The sequence below is a fragment of the Protopterus annectens genome, chromosome 11.part0 (genome assembly GCF_019279795.1).
Source record: "Protopterus annectens isolate FY-2018-M chromosome 11.part0, PAN1.0, whole genome shotgun sequence".
NCBI classification, from domain to species: Eukaryota; Metazoa; Chordata; order Ceratodontiformes; family Protopteridae; genus Protopterus; species Protopterus annectens.
Genome location: NC_056745.1, coordinates 93,555,267 through 93,579,701, shown reverse-complemented (window position 1 = coordinate 93,579,701; position 24,435 = coordinate 93,555,267).

Sequence of the window (24,435 nt, the reverse complement as noted above, 5' to 3'; positions counted from 1 at the left end):
AACGAGAGATAAAGAAGCATGTTTAACCAGGCTGTGCAAAGAACTGGAAAAAGACAATAGGATGGCAAAGACAGGAGCTATGTTCAAAAAAACTGGTCATATTAAAAAAAACGTCCAGACAAAAATGGGCATTATAAAAGACAAAGATATGGTGGACTTAATAGAATCCGAATATATTAATAATAGGTGTGATGACTACATGTAAGAACTAGGTAAGAAGAATTCATCATCAGCTACACATACAACTCTGACTCCTCCCCAAGCATGCTACAAATCTACAAACCTCCTGGGAATAACTCATTTACCTTTTATAATAAGATTATGCACTGATTTGCAGGGATATCAGTAATATCACATGTAACATCCCTTCAACACACACTTGCAGATATCAGCATAACTGTTGAACTAGCATCTTCAGAATTATAAAAAGAGTGAAGAAGAGATATAGTAACCTTGTTTTGTCCCTATACCTGACTGCACACTATCTGACAATTATAATACTTATACATCATCCTTCATTCAATACTTTTATACCCTTCAACATCCAGCCTTCTTTTTTGGTGTTACATCTGAGATGCTGTGTTCATAACTACAATACTTATTCTCCCTTGTTCTGACCTCCCTGCCCAGTCAATAAAATTCAGCAATAACCTCCAATAGTTAGTAGAAGTCTGCTCTTTCACATTCTCCATATGTGTATCATTAATTGTGTCAGATCACTGAACTTCATATGATCGAAATCATATGATCAACAGTCTGAAATATCAAACTCGTGGAAGTGCAGGAAAACTGTAATGAAATTGCATTCAGTGGGCCCTGGGAATTTGCCCTTTTCCCTACTGTAGTGTGATCTCAGTTGATACATACACACACACACATATATATATATATATATATATATATATATATATATATATATATATATACATATACATATATATATATATATATATATATATGTATGTATTTAGAGGAATTGATATATATATATATATATATATATATATATATATGTATGTATTTAGAGGAATTGATATATATATATATATATATATATATATATATATATATATATATATATATATATATATATATATACATATATATATATATATATATATATATATATATATATATATATATATAGTTCAAGTGTTAAAGACCCTATGCAAGGCAAAGGACACAGCTTCCATGGGACTTGATAGTATCCCAAGCTGTATTCTGTACCATCTCCAGCAAGAACTAGCGTTGCCATTTTGTACCCTATTCAACCACAGCCTAACTACAGGCATCATTCCAGCAGAGTGGAGAACTGCCATTGTCATTCCCTTGCACAAAGATGGTGCCACTACTGACCCTGAAAACTATCACCCCATTAGCTTGACAAGTCTGATCTGTAAAGCCATGCAGTGCATTATTAAGGACCTCATAAAAAAGGACATAGGCAATATCCATGCACTTAACTCCACACAGCACGGATTCGTCAAAGGCAGATCTTGCCTGTTGAAACTGGTTGACTTTTTTGAGACTGTCAGCAAGGCCCTGGATGAGGTAAAGTCAGTACATACAGCTTACCTTGACTTGGCCAAAGACCTTGACACAATCCAACACTCGGGCATCATCAGAAAGCTAACACAACGTAAATCCCTATCTCATCATGTGGGTGGACAACTGACTCTCCGATAGGACCCGCAAGATTAAAATAGGTGCCTCAACCTCAGACAGCAGATCTGTTACTAGTGATGTTTCCCAGGGATCTGTTCTGAGATCCCTACTGTTTGGCATGTACTTTTTAGAGGTCCAGACAAAAACAAAAGGCCTGTGGCTGACCAAGTTTGTGGATGATTGCAAGCTGGGTGCTGTCATTGACTCCCGGTATGATGTTAACATACTACAAGAGGGTCTCACAGGGGGGCATGGCCAAGGATGAGCCTTATCATTTCTATCATGACAGGATTTTTATTGATAACTAATTTAAAATCATTTTTTTATATAATAAAAATATATAGATATTGGCCATTTAAAACACTTTCCCAAAACAGAGTCAATGGTATAAACAATACGAACAAGAGAGAAAGCGTAAGGCAGAATATCCACACGAAATGTTTTGTGATAATACTGCAACACTAAACAAATTCCACACTGGATAGCCAACAGTTCTCAGTCCATAATAAATTTCCAAAGCTCCACACTCTGGTCAATAAATCCACTTATAAAAATGTTTGCATTCACCCAAAACTGATAGTACAATCAGCGCTGTTTTGCGGCAGTATTCACTTCATCTTCTGTAACCACCAAAGAACGGATCGACCAAAGTAAATGGATAAATCACGTAATTTTATTAAAAAACAACAAAAAGTCGGCAAGCGCTTTCACCCGTAGGCTTCATCAGGCCACTAATAATTATACATTTAAATCACTTTTATACCTTTATGTATATTGACGTAATTTCCTTTAATTAAATAAAACATCTTGTTATTCACTTTAAAAACATTCTCCACAATCTCACTATATATATATATATATATATATATATATATATATATATATATATAGCATAACATACATTTCCAAATCATTTTATATCTGCCCTACTAAATTTCTTATCTTAATAAAAACACTTATTCAATAGTTTGCACTCTCAAAGCGTCATGCATTTAATTTTCAGTTAAAACATAAATGCTAAATAGCAATTTAGCAATTAAAATATATGCGCTTTAGTCTAATCGCTTTTGCATTTTTAAATATTTCATACATTTAATACTTACATAATGCATATATACAATGCAGCGATATAACTATAAAGATACATGCGCACTGATCTAATCGCGTGGGAACTTTTGTTAAAAAATTGTATGAAGCACTTATTCTATAATTTACTCTCTCAATGCATCGTGCGTCTAGTTCTCAGTTATGGGACATATGCTAGATAACGATGTAACAACGAAAATATATGCACTTCAATCTAATCGCATTTACATTCTTAAATATATCATGCATTTAATACCTACAAAATGCATATATGGAATGCAATAATATAACTATAAGAATATATGCGCATTAATCTAATCGCATGACGGCGTTTGTTAAAAAATTGTATAATAAAAATTACAACAATTAAAATCAACATCACCATCTGGGTTAATTATAATATTTCATACCCAACTTCCTAGTAGGTAAAGTACACTACTATAACACTCCTGATACCCCACTATACCATCAGAGTATTATAGCTACCTAATCAAGTGTGCTACCTGATGCCTAACTAAAGTATGTAGTAGAGGTAGTAGGAAAGGCACCTAAATTTACCTACAAAAACAAACTAAATTTATATAGAATGCTATGTGATCCAAATAGAGTTGATATTACAGACAATACTAGGAAGTTGTTAGCTAATACCAAGCCATGTAACAAATGCAAATTTTGTAATACAATAGATGAATCAGCAAGTTTTAAACATCCAGTAAGTCAAGAATTATTTAGATTTTACTGTAATGCTGATTGTGAAACTTCACATGTAGTGTACTTAGCTATGTGTCAGTTATGCCCAGCTTTCCTTGAGTCAATAACATATTAGTTTAAAACCTGAATTGAGGCACCGAGCAACACAATTTTGATTAATTGTTTTAATGTACTAATTTTTCATACTCTGACAACTTTATTTTTAAAATTGGTTTTAGAAAATGTAGTTCATATAAAAAGTTGATAAGAGAATGACTATGTATTAGAAAAGTTGTTTTTGTATGAAGAGTTTTAAGTTTTTAGGTTTTTGGAAAAAACATTGTTACTTTAATTATTAATTGTTTTTTCTTAATTGATGTATTAGGTATATATATAAACGGTATCAGTATCCATTATAAACTGTTCTGATGAAGTCTATCGACGAAAGCGCTTGACCTGTTTTGTGGATTATTCCTATACAGTGGATTATTGATCTGCTTTTGTGGATTAAATTTTGCACAGTTAACAATTTTATGTGGACCGAATAAAGATGTTTTTTAACTCGTGGTTGTAGGTTATTGGCTCAAGGAGTGGTTCGTTGAACGTTATATGTGGTGGTTTCCACTCTTTTGCACACCTTCTAGTGTTACAATTATGCCCAGCTTTTTATGTGGGCAAGACAGATAGACGTTTAAGAGAGAGAATAAGAGAGCATTTATATAACATCAGGATTGGATCAGATAAAAATGCACTCTCTAAACACATAGCTTCTACTTCTACTGAACACAAATTAAAATTTATGGTAATGTACATTAATAGTCCCACTATACGTAGAGGCCCTGTAAGTAATACAACAGAACATAATGAAAGTAAATGGATAATTAGGTTGAGGGCGGATCGTGAACCAGGACTCAATGATAGAGTCCCTATTAGACCTATCTTAAAAGCTAGGAGTATTAAAGTTAATAAATCCTAACGAGAGATAATAAATAATTAGTTAGTTTTTCAAGATACATATTTTTTGTCTGTATATACAGATATAGTTTTAATGTTATTTCACCCGTAGCTTGTAGTAATATAACGTATGATATATGACTCTTCAAGCGTTACATGTAATATACATTTGTAGGAATAGCGCACAATACACTATATATGATATGCCGTACATCATACTTTGTATATATACTATATTATAATACATACTTTAGTTAGGCATCAGGTAACACACTTGATTAGGTAGCTATAATACTCTGATGGTATAGTGGGGTATCAGGAATTATAGTAGTGTACTTTACCTAATAGGAAGTTGGGTATGAAATATTATAATTAACCCAGATGGTGATGTTGATTTTAAATGTTGTAATTTTTATTATACAATTTTTTAACAAACACCCTCATGCGATTAGATTAATGTGCATATATTCTTATAGTTATATTATTGCATTCCATATATGCATTTTGTAGGTATTAAATGCATGATATATTTAAGAATGTAAATGCGATTAGATTGAAGTGCATATATTTTCATTGTTACATCATTATCTAGCATATGTGCCATAACTGAGAACTAGACGCACGACGCATTGAGAGAGTAAATTATAGAATAAGTGCTTTATACAATTTTTTAACAAAAGTTCTCATGCGATTAGATCAGTGCACATGTATCTTTATAGTTATATCGCTGCACTGTATTGTATATATGCATTATGTAAATATTAAATGTATGATATATTTAAAACTGCGAAAGCAATTAGACTAAAGCGCATATATTTTAATTGCTAAATTGCTATTTAGCATATATGTTTTAACTGAAAATTAAATGTACAACGCTTTGAGAGTGCAAACTATTGAATAAGTGTTTTTATTAAGATAAGAAATTTAGTAGGGCAGATATGAAATGATTTGGAAATGTATGTTATGCTCTATATATATATATATATATATATATATATATATATATATATATATATATATATATTATATATATATATTGAGATTGTGGAATATGTTTTTAAAGTGAATAACAAGATGTTTTATTTAATTAAAGGAAATGACGTCAATATACATAAAGGTATAAAAGTGATTTAAATGTATAATTATTAGTGGCCTGATGAAGCCTATGGGTGAAAGCGCTTGCCGACTTTTTGTTGTTTTTTAATAAAATTACGTGATTTATCCATTTACTTTGGTCGATCCATTCTTTGGTGGTTACAGAAGGTGAAGTAAATACTGCCGCATAACAGCGCTGATTGTACTATCAGTCTTGGATGAATGCAAACATTTTTATAAGTGGATTTATTGACCAGAGTGTGGAGCTTTGGAAATTTATTATGGACTGAGAACTGTTGGCTATCCAGTGTGGAATTTGTTCAGTGTTGCAGTATTATCACAAAACATTTTGTGTGGATTTCTGCCTTACGCTTTCTCTCTTGTCCGTATTGTTTATACCATTTTTTTTATATATTTGGGTTCATTTAATAGTTTATTAAGTTAATATTAAAATATTTTTTATGTTTTTTTAATTTTTCCTGTCAAAAAATAAGAGACAAGTGTCTGGCATCTAGACTCAACATGAGCTTCACAAAATCCTCTCATCAGGGCACAGCAATAAAAAAAGAGTTTCAAACTCTCTTAACTACTATCCAGGAACTATCAACAAAAATTGACAGAATGGATATGAAGATTGATGTTTTTAAGGAAAATACTTCTCAGCAAATGGAGACTTTACATGAAGACCTTAAACAGCAGAAGAAACAAATTACGGGTATCAAAACATCTTTAAATGACATGGATAGCAGAATACAACAAAATGAGCATAATTTAGAATTCTTACTGAAGCAAAATTCCCTGCTTCAAACTAAAATAGATGATCTTGAGAATAGATCTCGAAGAAATAACATTGGGATCTTTGGGCTGCCAGACAATCTAGAAGAAAACAATTTGGAGAAATGTTTAACTTCATGGCTACCTGATATTTTACAGCTTCCTGAAGCACTTTCTTTTGCATAGACAGAGCTCACAGGTCTCTATCTACATCCAAACTTACCAGAAGTAATTCCACAAAATCTGTCATAGTTAAATTTCAATCTACTCATGATAAATAGTTTTGAAGACTGCTTGATCTAAGTCACCAATAAAATACAAAGATAACATTGTACGTTTTGATAATTGCTATTCTACATCTGTCATAACTAAAAGGAAACAATTCTTACCATTACTTAAAGAACTTAAAGAACTTAAAAAAACCGCAAATAACGTCTCACCTGGTTTTCCCTACAAGGCTGAAAATCTTGCTTCAGGATAGTCCGAAGATCTTTTATCAAGTATATTAAATCTAACAAAATATTGGAAAAAAATAGATGAAATGGACTGGGATAGTTCTGGTCTTAAAAGAATTGCTGAAAATGAAACATGGAAAACAGTAAACCAGAAGAAGAAACTTAAAAAATAACTTTTTTTTTTTTGCAAGGTTTTTATTCTCTTTTTCCTTACATAAGTTTTTTTTCTTATGACCCAGTAGTTCGGGAAAATGAAAACGGATCAACAGTTGAGTGTTGATGTACTCTTTATTATGTTGTGTTTTTGGCTGGTGTTTTTTTGCTGAACAGTTTATTAGTTTTTCATAATTGCCATTAACATCTTTTATCATATAACTTTAATAATTATTTTAGTTCTCCTTATTTTAGTCATTTCTAAAAAATCATAGAATATATTACATATTAACTTACTCTAAATGACATTCTGTTTTATTAAAGAGAAAAATAATCTAGTTATAGTCCTTTGCCTGCATATGCCTTTAAATACACTGACTGCATTAGTTTAAATTGTTTTTGTTCACTGATACTAAGTAGCTGCATATTACTGTGATTCTATAGTAGGTGTTCTAGTTACAGTCTTTTCCTTTTTATTTTATTAACCTAGTGCATATATAAAAATTTTAAGAATTATAGTTCATTTGGTCTTTATTTCCCTTTGCCTATGGTTTAACTTGTATATATCTTTGAGCAACTGCTGGTAATATATAATGGCTATGCTGTTGATATTCCTTTATATTGATCTATTTTTATTTTTTGGTTCGTTCCTTGTTTCAGTATGGGGCTGTTGAATAAGTACTTTTAATGGTGGTTTTGGAAAATGTATTTTCATTTCTCTATATTTGTAAGGTTTTTTGTTGTTTATTTGAGATTAATACTTTGTTTGGTATTTCTTTTGTGGTCATGTTTTTCTTTGTTAGAGCCGTGTTCTTTGGTGGCTTTGGGTTTGTAGTAGATATGAGAACACGGTAGATCCATGAAATATTTCTTTTATTTTTCTCTCCTTTCTGCCTCTATTTGCTATATTACATATTAAACCATCGAAGTCTTGTTGAAGTGTTCCGAGAGCCACTCGAGACTTAAGATGCACTCTGCTGTTGTCTGAAATGCTTGCAGTTTCCTGCTGAAACATTTGAGGGTGCTCGCACTTCTTATGGCTTGGAAACAAGAACATACGCACACTGAACTCCTTCAATGAGCCATATGACGTCATCTCCAGCTTGGCGGACATTTTTTAAAACAAGTATCTGTCTTTTTCTGGACTACACAGCAAGATGAACATAGTTTTTGTTATTTACGAAAGGTAAAAACATCGCGAGATCCATTTTAAGGACTTTGATGCCTGTAAACTAGATCTTATTTTAATATGAAAAGGAACTGATATACTTATTTACTTGGTGGGCAGAGAGGGATCTTTTTTTTATAAAATAAATACAACAAAGATAATTTCTATAGTTAAATGACTATACATGTTCTAAAATACTAATACTGCAGCTGGAAACCACTTGTTTTGTTGAAAATTTAATTCATGCTTAGATATTTTTAGTGGCTATGACATGGAATTAATAGTTATTGATAAACTGTTGCATTTGATCTTGTTATAGGTATTGCTATTTTAATAACTAGTGCCACAGGTGATATTTAGTTTGCTGTAAAGTATATGTTGTTTAAAGTTTAAAAAAAAAGAAACTAAGCATATTAGATTCATACTATCTGTATCTCTGTCTGTATGTACACATATATTTATATATAAGTGTATATATATATTGAAAAATTCTCATTTATTCAATGATTGCATACTTGTTTTCTACCTGTTGTCTGGGATTTTCTTACTGTGCTAAGAAGCTTTTTTTCCCCTAGTGGAGATCTGGAGAGAAAGATCCAAATATGTTATGCAATAATCACTTATTAGCCTAATGCAGCCTTGGTGCAGTTTTATTACAAGGTATTCAATAGCAGTACTAGATTATGCAATCCTAATAGTTGGGTTTACATTGTGTTTTATTAGTAGTCTTGCTTGTTGTTTATTAGTTATGTAAAGATCAGTGGCAACAAAAATGGCTGGACACAGTGTATACATACCTATATAGAACTTTACTAAAGTGCTGCTTTACCTAATAGTATCTTAATATTTATATAAGATTTGTAAATAGATTAGTCTATTCCTATTTTATATTTAAGATGGGTATAGCTCTTGTAGAGTGCTTGCATAGTAGTAATTATATTATGTATTCTATGAATATAAGTATAATTAAATTCTCACTTTAAATAGATTTTTGGTTTAGCTTTATAGGTTTTATCCTCTGTAAAGTTATAATACAGCTTATTAAAGATTAGTTTAATATATTTATTGGTTGTAATAGAATAACTTTAAGAATTAAAAGTAAATCTAGATATATCTATTTATGCAAGTTACACTCTTAGCTATTTGCTAACAACTTTGATATACTTTTTCATCTGTAATGTGTAGTATTTTTGCATTGAGTTGAATATAATGTCCCTTTCAACAATATAGATTTATTATCTTAGTAAATTACAACTTTATAGAGACGTCATTGAAATGGCCTTTGCAATTTCACATTCTTATATTATAGCTAATTTATGATGTTAGACTTTTGTAACCTTTTAGTATATCGATCTTTGTTGCAATTCAGTTTTAGTTATCTTGTCTAATAGCTAATCTAATATAGATTATATGATGACTTCTCCCTTTACATATTACAGACAGTATTTTTCACAAGCCATGTTTTTAATTATGAAATAGTTCATACTTAGGTGGAGCTTGATAGAAACATGCTGCTAGTTGGTTTGTTAATTTGGGTGATTTATGTCACTCCAATTAGGAGTTTATAACTCCAGGTGGGTTTCTGAGGGATTTAGTGTTATACAAATATATTATTTTTTGTTAGTATGCTATTTGATGTTCACTAAAACAAGTATAGTAGAAAGTTATACATATATTCATATAATTTAAATTTTACAATTTTTTACCTATGTTTCATACTGTATCTTTTGCTGTATTTCCAACATTTTACTAGTATCTTTTCATAGTTCTAAGTTTATTGAAAGCTATAATAAGTATGTATTACCCCCCAATATCTTATGATATGACATTTTTACATTGTATTTCTCTTAACATAAATGGTTTGAATAATCCTAACAAGAGAAGATCTTTAAATAAATATCTCCAGTTAAATAACTCACACAATTATTTTTTCTGCAAGAAACTCATTTATTAGAGGGTGATGTTTCCAAGTTAGAATCTAAATATTTTTCAAAACTCATTAGTTCTGAACATTCACAAAAAAAGAGGTGTTGCAATACTTTGAAATAACAAATTACCACAACCTAAAATTATAGAATCATACAAAGATAATAAAGGTATGTTAGGTTCAATTGTCATAAAGCTTAATAACTTAATCTTCACTCTAATTAGCATGTACTGGATTCCTGGCTTTGGACAAAGCTCAGCACAACAACATATAGACCATATTGTTTAATTTTCTAAAGGTAATATTATATTAGCTGGTGATTTTACCTGTATTTTTGATAGTTCAGACTCTACCTCTAAAGGCAATAGAAAACATTTGAGTTCAGCCAAACTTTAAAAAAAGAGTTTTCAAATTCCTTTTTATTGAAAGACATTGATACTTACGCTGATCTAGAATCCTTTGTCTATACATTCTTTCACATAGACATAATGTGTTCTCAAGAACTGACAGAGTTTTTGTTTCTAATAGTTTAACTGAGTCTTTAAGTAACAATGTGAAAGTTATTTCTTGTCCCATTTCATATCATAACTCTATAACATTTGATATACATATTTATACACATACCAATTTTCAGATAAAATTAATACCAGCATATATTACTAAATTGAAAGATTTTAACTCCTTCATATTAAAAGAAGTTCATAGTTTTTTTTTTAGAATTTAACACCAATATTAATACATCTGAAATATTTGTCTGGGATGCAATGAAGGCATATTTGTATGGCAGAATAATTGACTGGTATAAAAAATACTTTTATGGGATAAAAATTTAAAGGAGATGCAAACTAAGCTTGATATTTTGAATCTTAAGTTATCAAAAAGTCAATTAGAAAAATCTAAATTGGATGAGATAAAGACTCTAAATAAGAAATATCTTGAAATCTTAAAGCATAACATTATAATTAGTCTTGAAAAATTTAAATGTATTAATTTTTCAATAAATCCCAGATCTTTGAATATCTTAGCCAATAAAGTAAAAAAGGTTAAGCAAATGTAATCATATTAAAAAAATATATTCACCCCAAAAGAAAAGAAAGGTATCTGATTTACATAACATATTGAATGAATTTAGAGATTTTTTTCTTAAGCTTAACCAATCTTCTACACTAATAAATCCAAAGAATGATATTCAAGCATTTATTAATAAAAACACACAAAAAAACTAACAGAAGAACAAACCAAATTATTGGATAGACAAATTACATTAAAAGACATTCAAGAACAAATTAATTCACTCAAACAAAATAAAGCACCTGGTAATGATGGTATTATCCCAGAAATCTACAAAGTTTTACTGAATGAAGCTCTAACATTACTACTTTCAGTTTTTAATACTATACAAAATAATAATACCACCCCACTGTCTTGGAAATATGCATTCATTTCTCCTATCTTGAAGCCTGAAAAAGATCCTACAAAATGTAATTCATATAGATCTATATCCTTATTAAACATGGACTATAAAATGTTCATGTCTATTAATACAAAGAGGCTTAACAATTTCCTTTCCAACTTAGTAGATGAGGATCAAACAGGTTTCATAATAAATAGAACAACTTTTCATAACATTAAAAGAATAATAACATTAATTGAATCGACTAAAATCTTAAAAAAATAACCTAACTATAGTTAGCTTAGACATGCACTGTGCTTTTAACACAGTTAATTGGAATTATCTGTTTATTGTTCTACAGGAACTTAAATTTTCAAATGATTTCATAAATCCTATCACCAAGTTATATACAGGCTCTCAAGCTTATGTTAAAATTAGTTCTAATATATCTCAGTCCATACCTATTACTAAAGGGACTAAACAAGGTATAGATTACTTTAAAAAAACTCAGGTCTTAAATTTAACCACAACAAAACACAAATCTTATTAACTGGCCCCAAAAAATATAATATTCAAAATGAATATGAAAAATATATACCACAGTCCCGGCATATAACATATTTAGGTATAATGATTGCCAATAATATAAAAGAAATACAAAAACTGAATTTTGACAATAGTTTAAAAGAAATAGACAAACTAATACAAAATGGTCTAAATAAAATTCTCAATAGAAGAAAAACTATTAATCATAAAAATGATTCTTCTTCCAAACATCTTATACATAGTTCAATCAATTTCTATTCCTCTGCCTTATACAATAATTAAAAAAATTAATACCATGATTAAAAAATGTATTTGGTTTCCAATTAAACCCATGATATCCTTAACATATCATATGTATAGTTAGAATAATGGAGGTATTGCATTTCCAAATTTAGAAATATATTAAATTTCCTTAGTTATTAAAACTATTTTGTGCCTTATAGTTAGTGATTACTCAGCAAAATGGAAAGATTTTATTCTTTCTTCATCACAAAACTTAAAAAATAATAATGATCTCTTTAAGTTAAATCTAGTAAATAACACATTCATATGTAAACTAAAAGAATAGTTTACCATTTGCCATACCCAAAATTTTATATCAAACTATATTAATATTATTTTAGAACCCTTTAAAAAATTCATCCTTAGATTTCAATCATATGAAGGTTGGTTATTCCTTATTTTCCCCATTGCATATACACAAGGGGCTATTTTCGCTACAAATTTTCATAAAATGTCAATATTTGAACAAAAACATTTGATTTATTGGCATCAAATGTTAAAAATAATGAATTACAATCCATTGATACTTTATTGGTAGAGAATTACCTTGATTTGTCTTTATGGCTTGAATTACAAGAAGCTAGAAACTATATTAAAAATAAATTTGATTTAATACCTTCTCAGTTAAAAACTTAATTCCCAAACTCATTCAATACTTTATTGCCATCACTCAATGGAATAACTTAATTAAAATTAGCCTTTCAAATCTATATAAAACCATCAAATTAGATCTAGATATATTCCCTGATAATTACTGGAAATACTTCTCTGACATTAATAATAATAATCCTTCGGATAAAGATAAACTGAATATTCTTCAATCAGCAGGTAAAACTAGATCATCATTTAAATGGAGAATCTTTACCTGGAGATTCTTAAATAGATCTTTCTTCACTCCGTATAACATAAATAAGATGCATAAAGAAAATATTCTTTGTTGGAGATTCCTGAAGGTTCAGAATGCTGATTGGTCACACATTTTCTATGACTGTGCACTTGAAAAAATTCTGGGAAGATATTAATAATTTCTTGCAAGGCAATATTTATTGATAACTTTCTTCTAACAAAATCATCAATTTTATTTAATTACCCAATCCCAACTCGTGTTAAAACTAGTAAATATTCACTTCTTTGGACTGTTCTGTCCATAGCCAGGAAGGAAATTACTAGAAATTGGAAATCATCAAAGTCCCCTCCTTTCAAAACTTTAAAGATCTTCTCTTGGAGGTATCCAAGTTAGAATCGATGACAATTAAATCTAAATCTTCTCGGAATATAGCAGTGTATATTCAATGGATGAATATAATTGATTTATTAGAAAATTAATAATTTAAAAGTACTGCTCTTATTTTATTCACTTGTATTAACTTTATTTATAGTATAGCGGACATCGATGTACATAGTTCATTGTTTTTTTCTGATTTTTTTATATTAGTGTTCTTGTTTTTTAGCTTTAATATCAAAACATTTACTCAATATTCTGTTAATAATTGTATTCTTAAGAAATGATTTTAATAAAATTTATTTTAAAAAAAGAGGGTCTCACAGTAACAAACGACTTATGCTAAACTTATGGCTTTAAACTAAATGCAGAAAAATGTATTTTCATACCATTCAGCAAAATCACAGCCCCTACTGATTCCCACATCAATGGCAACCCCCTAAGCACATAACCTGTGGTGAGAGACCTGGGTACACAGGTTGACAACAATCTCACATTCAACCATCATATAGCAACAGTGGTGAGAAAAGCCTTTTACTTGATTTATCGCATAAGTAAAGGGACTGCATCCAGAAAAAAGCAGGTTATTACCTCTCTGTACTCCTCCCTCATTACATGAATAATTGAATACAATACCCTGCTTGGTATGTACCTCTCCAAACACCTGCACCAGTTGGGAAGGCCACAGAAATACCTCACAGAGAGAATCCATGGCCTCCAACACCTGTCCTATGTGGACAGGCTGATATCACTATCACTTTACTCAGCATCATAAAGATTGTCCAGAGGTGATCTGTGTCTCACCTACAAGGCAATCTTGGACCCTGGCCTACTAGAGATGCTCCATATCCATGTCTAATTCCTCGCTCATCACCAAATAAAAAGGCCTAAATCTAATATGTAATTATACCAAAACCTCCTGGAGGAACAGGTTTGTCTCCCAGAGGCTGCCCCATCTCTGGAATAGATTCCCCATACATGTCAAACAGAGGACGTTGCTGACCTTCTTCAAGCATTACCTTGATGAGTGGATGGGAAACCACAAATTTGTCCCAGGGGTTCCACTTATGTCTTTCATTGATAGGGGTGACAGGTGCAATTCATGGCTAGGTATGTAAGTGCCCCAGGGGCCATTAGCCTAGTAATCTCCTATGAACCTATGATATATATATATATATATATATATATATATATATATATATATATGGGTCTACTTCATATGATCGACAGCTTATATGATCGACAAACTATTCAGAGAGACCAAAACACCTAAAGTTCAAAACACCAAAAACTCATTTGATCGAAACTCATAACATTGACATATGAAAGCCAAAGCATTATGCCCTTTCCCCACTGTAGAGCGACACTGGAGTTAGAATACATAGTTAGGGGGGTGGGGGTGGACCCTTCAAATTATTAAGATAAATATTGTCATTTCTGTTATAATTATCCATGTGTATGTTTAAAATTTAAGACGTATGTGGTGGGCTACGCCCCCCCATGCACCCTAACTGTGTATTCTAACTCCAGGGTCGCACTACAGTGGGGAAAGGGCATAATGCTTTGAATTTCATGAGTCGATGTTATGTGTTTCGATCAAATGAGTTTTCGTTGTTTTGAGCTTTAGGTGTTTTGGTGTCGGTTAACTGAGTGTCAATCATATGAGCTGTTGATCACATGAAGTACACCCATATATATATATATATATATATATATATATATATATATATATATATAACATTTGTTTACCGGGATAGCTGGTGTCCATTTTCAGTGGAGGCCTGTGGAGAAAAGCTACATACAGTAAAAATTAAACAGTAATAAGGACTTAAAATCAGCAATCGAAATGTAACAGTTACTTAAATTAAACAGTAATAAAATTAAAAGCAGCAATTGAAAAGTAACACTTACAGGTGTAAATTAGTTTACAATGTAATCAGCAGTTGGCAACATCATCAGAAAAAGTATAAGTAGGTGAATGTTGCTGGAGCCCATTGTTATTGCACAAAGCAGCTTATGGAAGTAGTAGCTTTGCAAGGTGTTGAAGGGGGTCAAGGTGCCCAGCACAATTACATAGCCAGTTGGTGAGGAAGTATGACTTAAGATGTTTCTTGACAGTTACAGTACTGTTTTGAAGTTTGATATCAGGAGGGAGGGTATTCCAGGCTTTAGCAACTTCATTGGGGAAGAGAGATTCTCCAGAGCTATTTTTACAAGAAACTTTTAGATCAGGGTTTTGTTGGTGTAGCATAATTGTCTGTTAGTATTGTAGAAGTTTAGTAATCCAGCTAGGGCAGAGGTTTTCTTAGGATAATATAGTATTTGGTGTGTGAGCTTGAGTTGGTCATAGCGTAATAAATTTGGAAATTCAGGCCAATGTAATGTAAGTAAGGATTGTCAGTGGTCAGAACGAGATTTGGCACTGGTTGCAAATCTGGTGATTTTGATGTCGCATGTGGAGAGTTTATTAAAGTCAGCCTTACTTAGGTTTGTTAGGACTGGTGATGCATAAAGTAGTGTTGATAGGAGATGGATTCAGGCTATAATTATTCTAGACTCAGTTGTAAGGTATATGTTGCTGCGATATAAGGTCCCTAGCTTTTCTTGGACTTTGGAGATGGTTAGGGATATATATTTGTTGAATCTAAGTTGTTGGTCAATTGTAAGTTTTAGTAATTTTGCTTCAGGGACTGGGGTAATGAGGGTCTTATTGGCTGAGGACATAGAGAAGGTAATGGGGTCATTATTCTTTGTTGGGTGATATGGTCATTATTCTTTGTTGAGTGATAGGGTCATTATTCTTTGTTGGGTGAAACCACATGAGTTGGGTGTTTTTTGGGTTCAATATCTGTTGAGATTTGTTTAACCAGTTTTCTATCTCTGTGAAAGAGTCCTGGGTGCATTGTTGGAGGAGGTGAATGTTGGGCGCAGAACAGATTAGCATAGTGTTGTGAGCATATTGCACTATTTCAGCTTTAGAGGTAGCAAGATGGAGTTGGTCTGTAAAAATGTTGAAAAGAAGGGGGCCGAGGATTGAACCCTGGGGTACTCCTAATGTGACTGGGAGTGGGGAGGGTAGGGATTCAAGCCATTTAACAGATTGGGAATGGTTGTCTAGGTAACTTTTAAACCAAAGTAGAGTAGGGCTATCCATGTTGAGCTCAGAGAGACAGGTTAAGAGTTTGTTGTGGGAGACTGTATTGAATGCTTTAGATAAGTCTAGAACGATAGCAGTGACTAGCTTACCTTGGTTCCTATGAGTGTTGATGGTGTTGGTGAAGTTAATTAGGGCAGTGATGGTACTATGAGTTGGTCGAAAACCATGTTGAGTTTTGGATAAGAAATTGTTAGCGAGGAGATGGGTAAGGACTTGGTGGTGAATACATTTTTCCAGAATCTTACATAAGGGTGTCAGGATTGCGCTGAGACAGTAGTTGGAGAGGTCTGTGGAGGTGCCACCCTTGTAGAGAGGAATTTTGTAAGAGGTTTTCCATAAGGATGGAGTGGTGTGTTCAGTGATGGATCTGTTTATCAGTAAGGAAATGGAGTAGGTTATGGCTCTGGAAGCAAGCTGAAGGTACTCTGTAGGGAGATTATCAGCAGCGAGGGTGGTGGGTTTGAGTCTGGATAAGCATTTTTGGATAGCAGATGTTGATACTGATTTGAGTGAGAATGGGGGATTATGCTTTAGAGCTGTAGGCAGTTGGGGGGGGTTGGTGGAATTTGTATTGTTAATAAGTTTAAGTATGGAGAAGGTAAAGTAGTTGTTGAAACTGGATGCTATGTCTGTGTTTGTTCCGTCTATATTTTGGGGGTGGGGGTAGTGGGTTGACCGAGCTGAAGGATGTTGTTCACTGCAGCTCAGAATTTTTGTGGGTTGGTAGAATGTTTTTTTTTTTTTATAGTGAAATATAGTGATTTTGTTTGTAAATCCTAATTTTTTTTTTTTTGGCTTATTGCAGAGCTCAAGGAAGGCTTGCCTAGTTGCGGGTGTTTTGAGTTGGCACCAGGTCTTCCAAGCTTTGTCCCTTTCCTTGAGTAAGGATCTTGTGATTTTGTGCAGCCATGGGGCTGGGTTAATGTGAATCCTAACTGTTCTAAGTGGAGCTAGGTGGTTAATGATATTTAGAAATGTGGAGTTAAAATATTCAGCTGCTAGGTCTAGAGGAAGGGTTTTGATGGGAGACCAGTTACATGATTCTAAGGCATCCAAGAAGTGAGAAGTAGGGAAGTTTTTCAGGGTACGGGTTTGAAGAAGGGAGGGTGGGTTATTTGTTTTGATTTTATATGTAAGGGTATATATTTAGCAGGGGAAATGGGACCTGCAGCCTTCCTGTAAAAACAATGTTTGTTGTTCCTTTTGTTTTTTTGATATTTCAGAATGTTGATCATATGATGCTCAGCATTCTGAAACTCGATAATATGATCTAGATATCATTAATCGCATGCAGAGGAATGCTTTCAGTTCTAGCTATCATTACTCTTGCAAAAAGTTTACATTACAGAGATATAAGATGAAAGTCAGCAGATTCCTTCTCATTCCCTCCCACCTTGGGCCATACTAGACATATTATCTCCCTTACGGACTGCAGTATTAACTTTTTACATCTTCTCATTTGTCAGACTCCCACACAGTTCCAAAGGTATCAACCATGACAACCAGAGAATGGCAGCAAGTAGACAAGTGGGCCAAGTCTGTGTGCCTAATTGGAATAAACGTGAGGATTTTGGTCATGTTTCATATCTATGTTAGATAGGAGGTTAGACTGAAGGGTCTTTTGAGAGTCTTTCCATTTACTGATATGTGGGTAGAGAGATCACTCACCTTGCCTGCTGTCAGATGGAGAGCTACCAGATGGGAGTCCAGGTTTTGCACTAGTTTTATGACCTGCTTAGAGTGATGAGAGATAGACTGGAGGAGTGCTTGGAAGAAATACTTGGGAATCTGCAAAGCACTACAGTAAGTACCAGTATACCCACCTTAACACCTATTGTACCACAGTAGTTAAATGTTTATACTACTCAGAGGTGTTGTACAATTTGCCTGTGTTCAAGTACATGCTAGTACAAAAATGTGCCTGTGTGTGCATTAATTTCAGATCGATATTAGAGCTGTTATATTTATTATGATCACTGTGCACATTTATGCAAATGAGTGGGATGTAGCTGCTGTGAATTAAACCAACCTGCAGACAATTATACTGCATTTCTGTAGTATGTTTTTAGTCTAGGTGTATGCAAGCTTTGATCTTTGGTTTCCAGAACTGTGATGGATATGGTAACTGCAGCATCTATGGCAGTGTTCTGTGCCATTTATTCCTCTTACTGGTCACCTGTACCTTAAGAATTGCTATGTGTATATAAACAGTATAGATCAGGACTCTGGCAGGAGTGATAAACCAGCACCTGCAGGCAGGTTTCATTCTGTTTTGCTAAAAATCCCTTCTTGTTAGGAATACCCAGGGTAGGACTGCTTGAAATGCACTGTAGGTCACATGATATTACTGCTGGGCATAGAATCTCCAACATTACTGGTTGCAATTTTGCAAAGGTAAAGGTCCACGACAACAGTACATTAGGTTTGCATGCCTGTCATACAGGTGATGGAAGATGGTGTTGGTGAGAAGTCACTGCCTGTAATCACTGATGTGCATTATTCCCCATGCACATAGACAGTACTATTTGCTATCTGCCATGATAGTTATAACTGTTCTCGCTGCTGCATTTATATGTAACAGCACTTCACATGGTCAGCATCTACTCCATGTTGCAATGTGAGTACTAGTTATAGCTAAGTGTTTGTGCAGCCATTTATTGTGCTATGTTTCCTTCTTGTTTCAATGCCACTCTTCTTCGACAGTCATATGTGACTGTCACAGGTGTTCCCTTACACAATCCACCTATCTCTTTGCTGGATACCCTTGTTTCCTTTTGTCTACTTCCTGTCTGTCCCAAATCTTCTTTACTAGAGTGCATTCTGCTTTTCTGCAAATGTACCTGAACCACCATAATCTGTTCTCTTTGATCTTCTCTGCAATTGGATCTACTTTGACTCGTGCTCTGATGTCCTTATTTTTTTATCTGTCCCACAGTGTGCGTCCTACCACATGTCTTGCACTTCATCTCCAGCACCCCTAGCGTCCTCCACTGCTCTGCCTTTACTGCCCAGGTCTCCGTACCATATGGTAGTATTCGTCACACCACTGTTTTGCATACTTTTATTTTCAGCTTCTTTGGCATTCTTCTGTCATACACTACCCCATCATTCTGTGCCACTTGTTTGCAGCCCTTCTGATTCTAGCTTTGAACTCCTCTTTCAGACTTCCCTTCTCCTCACCCACTCCTCCAGGATACTTGAGGTTGTTAACCTGCCTCACTATTTTCCTTTCTATTTCACTTCTCAGCTTCTTCTGATTTCCCCTTTTTGCTGTCATCAGAACATACTTATCTATACTCAAGTTCATTCCATATGCCATCACTTTTGCATTACATTCCCCAATGATATGCTGAAGTTCTTCCTCAGAGTTTGCCTGTAATGCTACATTATCTGCATAGAGCAGCTTTGTTGAGCTGTCCCCTCTCACCTGTTTGCTAAGTTAGTCCATCGCCACTATGCATAGTAGTGTGCTCAGAGGTTAACGTAGATGCACACTCATTCCCACTGGAATCCCATCTATGAGGCCAAACACTGTTTGTACTTGAGTCTTTGGGTCCTTGCACACAGCCTGCACTAATTCTACCAATGTTTCTGGAGCTTCAAACCACTGCAGGACTGCCCAAGTCATCATCTTGTTTTATGCTTTCTTCAAGTCTAGGAATGTCCAGTTAAACTCTTTCTTCATTTTTAGCATCTTCTCAACTATCTGTCTCACTGCAAACATTGGGTCAGTTATGCTGCATCTTGGTTTGAATCTGAATTGCCCATCTCCCATCTTACTATTACTCTGCATACCCATTTATCAATCACCCATTCCAGAAAATTCATACAGCGTGACAGGAGTTTGATGCCTCTTTACTGCCCACAGCTGGGAATGTCCCTTTTGTTCTTGTACACTGGTTCTAGTGTGCTTATCTTTCACTCATGTGGGATATGCCTTTCTCTCCATACAGCTATGAGTACTCCCAGCAACCATTTCACTCCTGTCTCATCCAACATCTTGTTCATATCTGCTGTGACCTCCTCTGACTTAATTTTCCTCAGTGCTGCTATTACTTTTTCTGAGGTGGGCTCCTCATTGTCTTTCATCATAGGCTGTGTCTGGGGCAGTACAGCTTCGGTGGCATTTTCTTTATTTAGTAGTTGCTGGAAGTACTCCTTCCATATGTCTATATCCTGTGGGCTGGTGAACAGGTTGCTGCTGGCATCCCTTATGAAGGGTGTCTGTCTATCTTCTTTATCTTTCTGCCTCTGCCTTGCAGCCTGATATAGATTCTTTGTGCCACGTAGTGAGTCACTTTCTACAAGCTGGTAGAGTGCCTCCGATGTCTTGCTCTTTGCTATTGCAGCTCTTCTGTTAGCCTCTTTGTTAGCCAACCAGTATTCCTTCCTAGCCTAGTCTGTTTTTTTCTCACACTTTTTCCTGCTTGCCTTTTTCTTTTGATGACTTTCTGAACTTCTGCATTCCACCACCAGCTTTCCTTACGTACCTAATTTCTATACCTGGATCAGCCACATACCTGTTCTGTAGTCCTCACACATGTGCTTTGCGGTGCTGCCATTCACCTGGATCAGCCACATACCTGTTCTGTAGTCCTAACACATGTGCTTTGCGGTGCTGCCATTCACCTGGATCAGCCACATACCTGTTCTGTAGTCCTCACACATGTGCTTTGAGGTGCTGCCATTCACCTGGATCAGCCACATACCTGTTCTGTAGTCCTCACACATGTGCTTTGCAGTGCTGCCATTCACCTGGATCAGCCACATACCTGTTCTGTAGTCCTCACACATGTGCTTTGAGGTGCTGCCATTCACCTGGATCAGCCACATACCTGTTCTGTAGTCCTCACACATGTGCTTTGAGGTGCTGCCATTCACCTGGATCAGCCACATACCTGTTCTGTAGTCCTCACACATGTGCTTTGAGGTGCTGCCATTCACCTGGATCAGCCACATACCTGTTCTGTAGTCCTCACACATGTGCTTTGAGGTGCTGCCATTCACCTGGATCAGCCACATACCTGTTCTGTAGTCCTCACACATGTGCTTTGTGGTGCTGCCATTCACCTGTATCAGCCACATACCTGTTCTGTAGTCCTCACACATGTGCTTTGCGGTGCTGCCATTCACCTGGATCAGCCACATACCTGTTCTGTAGTCCTCACACATGTGCTTTGCGGTGCTGCCATTCACCTGGATCAGCCACATACCTGTTCTGTAGTCCTCACACATGTGCTTTGCGGTGCTGCCATTCACCTGGATCAGCCATATACCTGTTCTGTAGTCCTCACACATGTGCTTTGCGGTGCTGCCATTCACCTGGATCAGCCACATACCTGTTCTGTAGTCCTCACACATGTGCTTTGCGGTGCTGTCATTCACCTGGATCAGCCACATACCTGTTCTGTAGTCCTCACACATGTGCTTTGCGGTGCTGCCATTCTTCTTTATCTCCAACTATTTCCTTCTCTTAGAGCCATGACTAATTCCTTCAACTATTGTAATATTTCTCCAGCCAACTTCCAGGTCTTCAGCCTGATCTCTGTTGACATTAGAGCCTTCTCTGACCAACTACCAAGTCACTTTCTAGAAGCTGTAGAATGCCTCTGATGTCTTGTTCTTTTCTATTTCAATTCCTCTCTTGGGCTCTTTGTTAGGCAGTATTCTGTCATAGCCTGGTCCATCTTTTCTGTCTTCATCTTTTTCCTGCACTTCTTTCTTTTGATGACTTCCTGGACTTCTGCATTCCATCACTAGCTTTCCATATGTGCTTTATTTTCCTGCCTGGTTCAGCAGCATATCTGTTCTATAGTCCTTACACATGCTGTTTTCAGGCTCTGCTATTCTTCTTCAACTCCACCTGTTTCCTCTACTTCTTGAGGTGCTAGAGCCCTGAGTAATTCCTTGAAATCCTCTGACTTCTGTCCTGTCAACTTCCAGATCTTCAGCCCAGTCTCTAGTGACCTTAGAGCCTTCTCTGACCACTTCTTGCAGTTGTTTGTGGCAACTTCTTGTTTATGCTGTAGGCTGACTGTTGCACTGAGGTTGACTTTGCAATTGTTGAGCCTACCACCGTACCCTCTCCTTACTAGGAGGAAGCTTACCTTGGTCGGATGTTGGTCACTTTTGCATGTGATCTTATGTCTGTCTTTGCTGAATCATGTGCTGGCCACCACCAAGCCAATTTCCCGGCCTCTCCATCTTTATTCCTGTTACCTCACCCATATGGACCCAAGCATATCCTATTCTGCCTATCTTGATTTGTGTATTCCTTGTACACTGGTAATTCATGTTGGACTGCTTTATCTAGTAGGAACTGTGACTATAGAGGACACAAACTGGCTAACTGTAACAGGACCACTCCTATAGGTAATTGTGGCGCACCCCCATTAAGATTTGGGAAGCTGAGCATGAATATTGTCTGTGTCCCTTTTTACCCACAGTTTCAATGGATATGAAAGTATCTGGTAGGCATGCTATGCATTCCCCACAGTCTACCCATGACAGGAGCTCTTTTGTAACATCATTGATCATATACCTGCAGGGTGTTCACAGGCTATGTATGTCAGTGATGTCATTTTGGAATGTATTTGATAATATACTTGCAGGTATATTGCTGCATTGGCCTTTTATCCATTCTCTTTTGAAACATGCCTCTGTGTGAAATGAATTGCATGTTTTCCAAGTTAGTTAGCAATATAACACAGTGTTGACCTTAGGAAATGCTAGATTCATAGGTTCATAGGTTCATTGGTGTTTAAGAGGCTAATGACCACAAGGCCCTTTTTAAGCCTAGCCATGCATCACAAATTTCTGACAAGTTCTGATACCCTTGATAAGTGTAAGCAAGGGCCTGTGAGATGAACCATTTATAGGTTACCTGTTTGTATTAGAGACATAGGTGCCAAACCAGGGATGAATTTCCGGTTTCCCATCCAATTGTCCAAGTTGCACTTGAAATGGGTTAGTATGGAACTCTACTTCACATGGATGGGGAGCCTGTTCCATAGACAGAGTAGTCTCTGGGATACCTACCTGTCTTTCCAGCAGGTACTATTTATATCACATGCAAGGTTTAAGTCTTTAGAATGGGTAATTCTGGTGCTGTTTGTTTTGTAGATATGCAGCAGGTCTGTCAGAGTGTGTCGGATAATGCCCTGTTTGCCAGGAATAGGTCTCCCTCAAAAGCCTGTAAGAGACAGAAAACAGGGATAGGGCCTTGAGGCAGTCTGCATAGGACATATTTCTTATGCCATGTATTCTTTTAGTAAGGAATCTCTGTGGACATTCCAGTTGTTGGATATGCCTGGTTAGGTACATTCCAAAGGGGGCATTGTACTCAATGATAGGTCAGAGGAATGTCAAATACAGTGGAACAATGACTTCCTTGGACTTAAATGCCATACCTTTGTTTATCGGTTGTGCAACATAGAATGATTTCCTCACCACTGTAGACACGTAATGATCAAAGGCTAGATTACTATCTATGTCTGTTCCTAAGTCCATGACTACTGGGTCAACTCTAAGGGGTGTGTTGTCAATATGATAGTCACCAGGGATAAATGACTTCCCAATGGATACTGTTATGCATTTCTTGGCATTTAGTTTTAGTCCATGGCTCTGACACCAGTTGTTTCTCTGTGTCTGCCCCTCCTGGAGAACATTTGTGTCAGTGTGAGATTTAATGACAGCTCCTAATTTGCAATCATCTGCAAATTTTGTCAGCCAGAGACCACTGACATTTGGCCTTGACTTCTGAGAGGTACTGTATTGTGTTGTGTGTGCTCCCCATGTGACATAATATGACGTAGACCAATTAGTTCACAGAACTGCCATGGCTGCCATATACACAGACAATGTACACT